This window comes from Notamacropus eugenii, chromosome 2 (assembly GCF_028372415.1).
Source record: "Notamacropus eugenii isolate mMacEug1 chromosome 2, mMacEug1.pri_v2, whole genome shotgun sequence".
Taxonomy (NCBI): Eukaryota; Metazoa; Chordata; class Mammalia; order Diprotodontia; family Macropodidae; genus Notamacropus; species Notamacropus eugenii.
Genome location: NC_092873.1, coordinates 379,457,363 through 379,468,903, shown reverse-complemented (window position 1 = coordinate 379,468,903; position 11,541 = coordinate 379,457,363).

Sequence of the window (11,541 nt, the reverse complement as noted above, 5' to 3'; positions counted from 1 at the left end):
AATTCATCTTCATTGAGTTCAAATCTGGCCTCAGACACTTGCCAGTTGTGTGACTAGTTGAGTGACCCTGGGCAAGTCACTTCATCATGTTTGCCTTAGTTTCCTCATCCATAAAATGAGCTGGAGATGGAAAAGGTAAACCACTTTGGTATCTTTGTCAAGAAAATCCCAAATTGGAATCACAAAGAATTGGACACAATCGAAATGACTGAACAAATGTTCCAGACACTGTACTAAGTGCCATGGTCGTAAAGAAATGCAAAGGCAGCATCACTACCCTCAAAAAACTTCTATTTTAATGGTAGGAGCCAATATTTACACAAGTTTATACATATAAGACATGGAGTAACTTAAGTATAGAAAGTAGATAGATGGAAGTTTAGTTTTGGAAGGAGGTTTTTGTTCCAGATGAGACTCTGAGAAGCTGCTAAGCAGCCCCCTGGTTTTGAAAACCTAGATGTTGATGTTTCACTCTCTGGTAACTATGTATGTATGGTGAGACAGTTATCTGCCAATCTGTGACATATGTCAGACAGTTGGAAGTCCGTCTGTTGACTTTGATTTCTCTGCATTTTCTCTGAAGTTCAGGGTGCTGACTTCTCCCCCTGAACTAAGTGGATGACACATGTGCTTGATTAAAGTGATTGTTAACCAGTCAAAACAAAAGTAGATGGATTGTAGAACAATGTGGGACTATACCCAACAGACTATGAAATTGTGCACACCCTCTGACCCAGCAATACTGCTACTAACAGGTCTTATATATACCACAGAGATGGAAGAAAAAAAAGACCCATATATACAAAAATATTTGTAGCAACTCTTTGTGATGGCAAAGAATTGAAAACTGAAAGGATGCCCATCAATTGAAGAATGGCTGGAAAACTTATGGCATATGAATGTGATGGAATGCTACTGTGCTGTAAGAAATGATGATGGGCCTGGTTTCAGAGAAATCTGGGAAGACTTGTATGAACTGATGCAAAGTGAGGTGAGCAGACTCAGGAGAACAATGCACATAGTAACAGCAATATTGTAGAGATGGTCAGCTGTGAAAGGCTTAGCACCTCTGATCAAAGATCAATGACAGTTCAAAGGACTCATGATGAAAAATGCTATCTACCTCTAGAGAAAGAACTGATGGATTCTGAATGTAGACTGAACTGATGTTTTTCCTCTTTATTTTTCTTGTTTCTTTTTTTGACAACATTGCTAATGTGGAAATGTTTTGCATGATTTCATATGTATATTGGGTATGATATTTCTTGCTTCTCAATGGGTGGAGGGTGGAAGAAGGAACAGGATTGGAACTGAAAATGAAAGTTAAAAAAATAGAAAAAGTGAAATAAAAAATTAAATAGATGGATAGTAATCTCAGAGGAAAGATACTAGCAGTGGGCAGGTGGAGTGGGGAGCAAGAGAAAAGAAGGTGAGTGAGAGCAGGGACCAGGAAAGACCTCCAGGAAATGGGCAGGTGTGATGATAGTGAAGATGATGTGGTTTTGAGATCGTGCAATGTTAAATGTTTTTGGGTGCATCTGTAAAAACAAACGTGGAAGATGGTGGGGGCTCCATCAGGAGCAATGGAGCTGCACTGCTTGAGGATTTTGAGAGCTTCCCCTTTTGCTTTCAATTTTGCTTTAGTAAATGCAATTGAATTTAAATGCTCATTGAATAGAATTCCTCTGTGGGGTCATATTGAAAAAGGGAAAAGAAATCAAGAAACTAAATGGGAATAAAAACACAAAGAACCAATTGAATTATGTCATTATATACTTTAATTTAGGAATGGAGTAGATTCAAGTCAAATCAACAAGTATATGCCAAGTGTTTACTATGTGTCAAGCATTAAGCACTGGGAATATGAACAGAAGCAGACAGTCCTTGCCCTCAAGGAGCTTCCATTCTACCTTTAAAGAAGAAAATGGGGATGGAGAGAAAGAGATGAGTGTATCTGATGCAGGAGGGATGGTAGAAAGTCCACTGAGTCAGGAGTGCAGTCTGGAGAGGAAAGAAGACATGGCCGACCTAGGCATCCTCCTTAAAATGGAGGTGGTTGGAGAAACTAGCCTATCAGAGGGAGAAGCTATGGGAGTGGAGGGTACTACCCATGTCCAGAGGTGTAAGATGTTTCTTCCAGGGTAACCATGATTCTACAGCATGGTTGTTGTTGTTTTGTGTTTGTCCTTTGTTTTCAAAGAAGACCATGACATCAGAGAAATGATGACATGACTTGCACATGACGTTGTTTTGAGTGAAGGAGGGCTGTGGAAGGTCACCAGTCTCACTTTTGCCTCCTGAGCTATCCTGTGGCATGGTAAATAAAACCCAAAGTCAGAAGTGCATCTTAGAGAGTAATTAAGAGGCAACTTGTTGTTCAGTTGTGTCCAACTCTTTACATGACCCCCAGCTGGGGTTTTCTTGACAGAGATACTGGAGTTGTTTGCCATTTCCTTCTCCAGCTTATTTTACAGATGAGAAAACTGAGGCAAACGGGGTGAAGTGACTTGCTCAGGGTCACATAGCTAGTAAGTGTCTGAAAGCAGATTTGAACTCAGGTCCTCTTGACTCCAGAGACAGCATTCTAATTACCCTACCACCTCAATGCCCTAAGAAGCAACTAGGGAAGTATAAAGATTTGCAAAGCCCCAATGGGATTTGCTTTCATTGATACTACAACTAGTAACTTAAAGGTTAGGGGTGCTCAATTCTACCTATGCATTTCTGGTTGCTGGAACTGGTAGTTCAAGCTTCGCCTACCATCTGGGGGCTCCCCCTGATATAGCACCATAGAGAGCTATTCTAACCACATTGCCCCTAGTGCCATAGGAATTGATGCCACTGGGGGAAGACAACAAGTCAAAGCCAGTGATGAGCAGGATAAGGATTTGGGAGAGCTAAGGTGACAAGAGATAACAGATCCCAGAATGGTACCCAGAGGAAGGGGAAGTTTTACCCAGGTAATCTAGGTGACTGAATCAGAGGAATTAGGAGAGGAGGAGGCAGGGATGTGATAGTCATAGGGACATGGTGAGGAGAAATAAGTATTTATATAGTTAGGCACAATAGGTCCTTGCTCAAGCACCAGTTAATGGCTATTTTGGGGCCCTCCTGGCTCAGAGGGAATGTAAATAATAACTGTTTCTCTTTTGGTCAGCAACCCTGAGGATCTTCCCCTCCCAGTTTGATTTTTTTTTTTAAAGGGACCATCCCTTGACTTACTTAAAGAGACCTTTTCACTGAATGAGTATTACCTCACTCAAAGTAAGAACCTGAAAAGACCTTAGCCTAAAAGGGCCAACGTCTCCCATTGCATCCTGGTCACCTCCAGTAGTCCTGATGACTATATCTGGTCAATGGACCTAGATGGCTCAGGGGAAGAAAGTGAGGCTGGTGACCTTGGACAACCCTCCCTCACTCAAATCAAAGTCAACTGCAAATCATGTCATCATCTCCCAAATGTCATGGTCCTCTTTAAGAACGAAGGACAAACACAACAATATTTCCTGTGCTAAGCACTTTACAATACAGGGAAGTATTATTTGTCTGTAGCTTCCATCCTCCAGGGTTCCTGTATTGATGAGAAGTGTGTTAGTAAGAAATCATCTGGATGTCTGAAATCATCCTGGGTGTCTGAGTCAGTAAATATCTGGTGATAAGATTGGTGAGGAATGATCAGACAGACCACACATTGCATGTGCGCCTGGCTCTTGTTGAATCTCTACTCCTAAATGAGATCCTGACAGCAAGAAGCATGAATCCTGAGGCCCTGGCCCTGGGCAGGGTCCTGGCTACAAGAGGCCTAGTCTAGTGTTTGGTCAATTGGTGGTTACAATGGGTTGAGGCTTTTTGCATGTGGTTTAATGGAATAGGGTGGAGTAGGCAATTGCCTCCTTATTGCACATATGACCATGAGGTTCAGGCTTGCAGATTCAGTTCCTGGGCCCTCAGCAATAAAGAAAAGCTGAAGCACCTCTTGGTAAAGTAGGGCAGGCTCCACATAATTCTGGAGGCTTCCAAATCCACCTCCAAGTGGGATTCAACTTAGAGCCCCACTCATCCAAGACCAGTCTCCTGTCTGGTCTCTGGTCTATGCAAGTGGAGGAGAAATGCCATTCCATCACCTACCAATTACCTGCCTTTGGTGAGGAGAGAAAACTACATTTACTTACATTCACTCCATAGTCTCTTGCCTAGTTTCCTATCTCCTACTGGAAGAAGAGAATCACCCTCTCTGTCCCAGCTATTCTAAATCTCAATGGCCAATATTAAATCTTGTTCTCCTTTCCCTACCAGCTGATCCCTTTTTCTTATTTTCCTCAATCCAAAAATGCCAGTGTCCCACTTTAAAGCTCCCTGACCCTTCCACTGTGCTCTCTAGAAAGTCTACTCCATGATCAATTCACTTGCTCTCATTTTAAATCTTATCTTTTCTCACTCCTCCCATTTTCTGATTCTGAGATATGACACCCTCTATATGACATGGCTTCCCTTTCCAGCACTGGCTGCACTTTTACTCATTCCCCACTCCTTAGTCAAGGTGGGGGAGGTGGAATGCTCCTTGCTCACCATTGCAATTTCCAGATTCTTCCCCTACCACCATTACCAAGAAATCTCTGCTCCTTTGACTTAATCCATATCTACCACCCAATCAATATTCCAGGAGCTATTGTCTACCATGTTCCAGTATCTTCCTGTTTTTGCTTAATTCAGCATCTGGCTCACCCTTCCCCAGGGTACTTCAAATATCCTACCCTTACAGTTTTTCAGCTTACTCGTTTCATGTGACCTACTCCTCCAACCTACCTAGTCACATAACACAAAGATGGTTATACCCTTGATCTTGTCATCACCTATAAATGTGCCACTTCAAGAGACCATTAAAATGGGAAAACCACCTGCATGTACAAAAATATTTATAGCAGCTGTGGCAAAGAATTGGAAATTGAGAAGATGCCTATCAATTGGGGAATGGCTGAACAAGTTGTGGTATATGAATGTAATGGAAAACTATTGCACTATAAGAAAGGATGAGCTGGAAGATTTCAGAAAAACCTGGAAAGACTTATATGAACTGATGCAGAATGAAATGAACAGAACCAAGAAAACATTGTACACAGTAATAGCCACATGGTCCTTTTCTTTTGCTGTTTTGTTTTGTTTCTTCTTTCTTGTAGTTCTTCCCATGAGTTCTAATTCTTCTTTACACCATGACTAATGTGAAAATATGTTTAAAATGAATGTACAAGTAGAACCTATATTAGATTGCATGCCATCTCAGGGAGGAAAGAGGAGAGAGTGAGAGAGAAAATTCAAAACTCGAAATCTTATGGAAGTGAATGTTAAAAACTAAAAATTAATTAATGAAAAAATTAATGCATTATTTTTTTTAAAGAGAAGAAAGGTAGGAAGAGGCAAAGTTATGAAGAGTATTCAAAGCTAAGCAAAGGATTGTATATTTGATCCTGGAGGTAACGAGGAGTCACTGGAATTTGTTGATGGGGGTCTAGGAGACAATGGTGTGGTGACATGGTCAGACAAGAGCTTTAGAATGATCCATCTGACAGCTGAGTGGGGCATGGACTGGCATGGGGAGAGTCTTGAGGCACTTGACACCAAGCAGAAGACTACTGCAATAGATCAGGCATGAAGGAAGGAGGGACTCCATCAGGGCAGTGGGAGTATCAAAGGACATAAATGTGTGTATATGTTATGATGGTATACAACGTGGGTAAACAAATAAATGTGGTTAACAACTAGTTGGATATGGATATTAAGAGTGAGGAATCAAGGATGACACCTAGCGTGTAAGCCTCAGTGACTGTAACCTACATAAACCCACCATGTTTCTCTTTATTGGCCTTTGAGTAAGCTTACAATGTTGAGTCATTAGTAATCATGATGCTGCATGACTCACTTTCACAAAGCATCACTGGGAGAATATTAGTGTAAAATTGGTAAAGTTTTGTGACACAAATCTATAAGAGGTCATTTAGACTTCTTTTCTTTGTATCTCCAGTGCTCAGCCTGGTGCCTAGTACAAAAAAAGTTCTTAATAAAGGCTTATTGGAAGACAAAAAAAAAAAATGTACTACTTCCATATTTATGAATGCTAGAATTCTCTTCTCTAATCACAATTTTTTGCCATTCTCACTTCTCCTTCTGCCTTGAAACCCCAAACTCTGGTCTTCATACACTGACTTTCAATCCCTCAATCCTTCAAACCTGTCAGAATATCACCCTTGCATTAGTTATACTTTCCTTTCTTTTCCATCTTGACTCCTTGGTGAACCAATTGTCCTCTTGAATCCCTTGCCCCTTCATCACGTCACAGATCTTGCCCTGCCAAGCCTCAGTCTTGAATTGCTCCTATCATCCTCTACCTTCATTCTTTACAACATGCAACTGAATGAAGCTGGATCAAGTCATGAAATAGTGCTAACAGATCTACTACAAATTTATGTAACATGTTCTCAACTGGGCCATCATGCAGCAAAACAAATCTTTTATATCTCCCTAATTAACTTATTATCCTACTCACTACAGGAGCTCTTCCAAACCTTTTTCTCCTCCCTCAAACCTCTCATGGCTCATCCTCCCCCTACCATCTCAGCTGAGAATCTAGCCTATTTTACTGGAAAAAATGAGATCATTTACTAAGAGCTTCCTCCCCTCCTCCTTTTCTTATATCATCCAGATGCTTTCAGTCACAGTCTCCTCTTTATCTGTCCCTCATAACGAGGTGGCCCTTCTTCTTGCCAAGGCAAACTCCTCTACCTGGACAAGTAATCCCATTCCATCCCATCTTCTCCAGCAGATTGCTCTCTGTATCATCCCCTCTCTCACTTATCTTCAATTGCCCCCTGTCTACTGGCTATTTCCCAACTACCTACAAACGTGCTCATGTATCCTTCATCCCCAGAACACCCTCACTTGATCCATCTATCCCCTCTAGGTATCATCCCACATCTCTCCTCCCTGAGAAGGTTGTCTACAATAGGTGCCTCCACTTCCTTTTGTCTCACTCCCTTCCAAGCTCTCTGTAATCTGGCTTTCAATCTCATCATTCAACTAAAATTGCTCTCTCCAGATCTCTTAGCTGACAGATCCTAATGGTCTTTCCTCCAGCCTCATCCTTCTTGACCTCTCTGCAGTCACTGACATTTGTCCATCACCCTTTTCAACTTGATACCCTCTCCTCTCTAGGTGTTTGTGACAATACTCTCTCCTGGTTCTCCTCTTCATCCAGGTCATGCCCACTAACCATGGTTGTCCTACAGGGATCTGTCCTGGACCCTCTTTTATTTTTTCTTCTATACTGTTTCACTTGGTGATCTCATCATCTCCCATGGTATTGTCAGAGACTCTGGAGTAGAGAGTAGGACTGAGGACTTTACACAGCTCTGCATCACTGAAATTCAATTCACACGCAAGTCAAAGCATCACCTTGTAATATAATTGGTCCTCTTAGAGAACAAAAGACAAACAACATCATCCCCATGAATTTATATTTGCTGAGAATTCTCAAATCCACCTCTCCTTCCCTAAGTTCTCTCCTGACTTCCAATTGCCTATTAAACATCTCCAAGAGGAAGTCTCATTAGACATCTTAAACTCAACATGTCCAAAACTGAACTCATCTTTCCCCACAAACACTGTCCTCCTTCTAATTTCCCTATTACTATTGAGGAGAGCACCATCCTCCCATTTACCCAGGTTCAAAACCAAGGTGTCTTCCTGGACTCCTCACTCTCTCACCCTCCATATCCAATCTGCCCAGCGATGAGGTCAGTACCTGACACACAGTAGGTTCTTAATGTTTATTGACTGTTGCCAAAAGCTGCTAACTTTACCTTCACAACATCTCTCCTACACACTCCTCTCTCTCTCTTCTAACACTGCCACCTCAGTGGTGCAGGTCTACATCACACAGACTGATACAACAGCCTTCTGGTCAGTCTGTACCTCAAGTCTTTTCCTACTCCACATCCATTCTCCACTTGGCTGCCAGAGTCATCTCCCTAAAGCACAGGTCTGATCAGGTAACCTCTCTATTCCAGTGGCTCCCTAGTATCTCCAGGACCAAATATAAAATCCTCCGGCATTCCAAGTCTTTTATAACCTGCTTACCCCACATCTTTTCAGTCTTCTTTCACCTTAGATCACCCTTTCTCCCGCCCCACATATTAAGCAATCCTATCTATGTGACACTGGACTTTTTGCTCTTTCTTCCACAGGACACTGCATATCTCCACTCTGAGAGTCAATCATTTTCACTAGCTGTCCCCCAGCCTGGAATTCTTTCCCTCCTGGCTTACTTCAAGTCCCAGCTAAAATCTTGGCTTTTACAGGAAATCATTCCTCATCCCCCCCTTAAGTCTGGTGCTTTCCACCTGTTGTTTATTTTCAATTTTCCTTTTACATAACTCATTAGTACACAGTTGTTTGCATGTTGTAGCATTCATAAATATGGAAGTGCTACTTTTTTTTTTTTTGGTCTTCTAATGAGACTTGAGAGCTTGGGAGCGGGAACTGTTCTTTACTTTTTCTTGAATCTCCAGTACACTATGCCTGGCACACAGTAGGTACTTAATTACATGTTAATTGACTAAGAGTGAAAGGAAAGGGAGAAGACACTGAGGCAAAAGCCATAGTCTTAATGGAGGCTCCCACCTGCCTGAATGCTTGGTGGAAAATGGGAGGTTTGTGATGGCAAAGGGAAGAGTAGGTACTACTTTTCACCCGGCCAGTAAGTCCAAAGCAGTCCACTTAAGGACAGAGAGGCCTCAGGAGTCCCACCCTCATGGGTTTGGTGATGGAGAATCTAGGGAGGGGCAGATGCTGGGGCAAAGGTTTGGTATCAGTAAAGGCCACCCACGCACTTGAATGCTCAGTCTTGTTACAGTGACTCAGGGACAAGCAGCAGGAGATCCTTGGGCACTGGGGTCATGTAGGAGAGGAGGCCTCCAAATCCAGGCCCTGAATGAGGCTAGGGCTGGGACATCACATAATAGTGACTCTGGTTGGTTTCCTGCTGGGGGAGGGCAGCTCCCCCTGCCCTCACAAATACCCTTCTGCTACCCAGTTCTCTCCTAAATCCCCTTAGTGGTTAGTTGTGGTGAAAAAGTTGTCTTTGCATAAAATTAGAACCCAGGTTCTGACACTAAATCTAGCCTTCTGCCACACTGTCTTTCTGATCTTTTCTGGAAAACAAAACCTCCTTCTCTTCTAAACTTTTTCCAATTTAATTTCTAATTTCATCATTCAACTGAAACTGCCCCCTCCAAAGCCACCAAAGATTTCTTAAATACCAAATCTAATGCTCTTTTCTCAACCCTTTTCTTTGACTTCTTTGCAGACTTTGACACAATTGATCATCTTGAAATTTGGCCTGGTCCCTTACTGGCTTCAGACATGTCCTAGCTGTGTGACCCTGGGCAAGTCATTTAACCATGTTTGCCTCAAATTCCTCATCTGTAAAATAAGCTGGAAAAAGAAATGGCAAATCATTCTAAAATCTTTGCCAAGAGAAACCCAAATGGGGTCACAGAGTGCTGGACGCAAATGTAAAACAATTGAGCAACCTACTTGACATAACACTGATGGAATCCTAATAAAGCTGCTCCCAGCCCCAATATTCCAAATTCCTGATGGGCCCCACAGAACAAGACATGTCCTGATTTAACCACACAATTGGGTTTTAACCACATTGCAGGTCTCCAAACTCAATACAGCCACTGCCCCTAGCTAACCACTGCCCACAGACTCAATTCAGCCACTGCTTCTAGCTAGCCTCTGCCCTCAGATCCAATGTTTAAATAGGTATGCCCTTGTACTCAACCAAAATCACATCATCCATTTAGCCCAAGACAGGCCCACATACCTAACTATCCACCTTGACTAGACAAGACCACAATGGCTAGTCAATCAGAAAGCAGCACAAGCAGTATGTTTGATCGCCGAACCATAGAAGGGACCCTTCCCCATTACTTAATCCCTGAACAAACCCCTCCTGCCTTTTTAATATTCACAATTTCTGTTGTCTAATCAGCATCATTACACTACAAATTTGTCTGTGTTGTCTTCCTGAGCTGCAGATTCTTCTTGGAACCTAGCCTGCTTCTGAAGGGTGTCAGTCTTCAGTAAATGCCTATATTTGGATTACAAGTGGTCTGAGTCTGAATGGAGACAGTCTTCCCAAAGCACCATGAAACAGCCACAATACTACCTTCAGAAACATCTCCTTTCCCAACTTTCCCTTTTGTCTTTGTATTGCCTTATCTCATTAGTAGATAAGTTCCTAGATAATGCATTGCTTACTTTTTTGAGTATCCCAGGCATTCAGCACAGTGTGGCTTTATAAATCTTTTATCTAGCTATCAACCTATCAATCACCTAATTACCTATTTATTAATCTATCTTTACAACTCTTTTTGTAGTGGCAAAGACCAGGAAAATAAGGAGAGTGCATCAACTAGGAAATGGCTCAATATATCATGGCATATGAATATAAGAGAATCCTATTGTGCTATTAACAAAGGATGAAAGGAATGGTTCAGAGGAACCCAGTAACCATTTATGCAAGGGCAAGAATATGGTAAAGACAAATAACTGAAAGACTGAGAACTCTGATCAATGCAATGAGCAACCATAACTCCAGAGGGCCAGTGATGAAGGGAGGGAATGCCTCAAGATGCAGAATGGGACCTACATTTTTGGACATGGCCAATTAGGTGGGTGAGTTTTTTTTAACTTCATTACAAACTGGTGTGTGTGTGTGTGTGTGTGTGTGTGTGTGTGTGTTTTAAATGAGGAGAGAGTAGGCAAAAAAAAATTTAATTAAAAAAAAAAAGCTTTCCATAATGCAGCTCCTCCCTACCTTTCCAGACTTCCCATTTTTCCAAAAATTTTGTGATCCAGCAACACCAATCTACTTATCAGTTCCTTGACCCTGACATCCCATCTCCCATTGCCATGTATGCCCGGAAGGCTATGCCCTTCACCTCTGTCTTAGGTTCCCTGGCTTCCTTCAAGACAGTTCAAATCCAGGGGGGCTGCTTTTCCCTTCATTTTTACTGTACCCAGCTCCAAACCTTTTTCCAGGCCACATTAATAGTACCTCTTCTTTCTCACTCACAGGATGCCTCCCTCTCCCTCTGTACCATGTCCAAGGCCAGGAACAAAAACTCTGGCATCCCCCTCTCTGAGGAAGTAGCCAAAAAAGAACTGTGGTGCAAAGGAAAGATGTGGGATCAGAGGATGGGAATTCAAACACCAGCTCTAATGGTGTGTGATCTTGGACAGATCACTTTAGTTCACCTGGCCTTGTTTCCTCATCTGTAAAATGCAGAGGAGGGAGGGGAACAGGAAAAGGGGACGAATTTGACTAGATCACTTTTAAGATCTCTTCCAGCCCTAGGTTCATCAGCCCATGAATCTGGCTCCAACGCCATTTCTGCCATTTACTACCTATTGGATAAGCCACGTATTGATGCTGGGGAATATATGAGTGGATGAGAGAGATGTGGAAGTGCCAGTGGA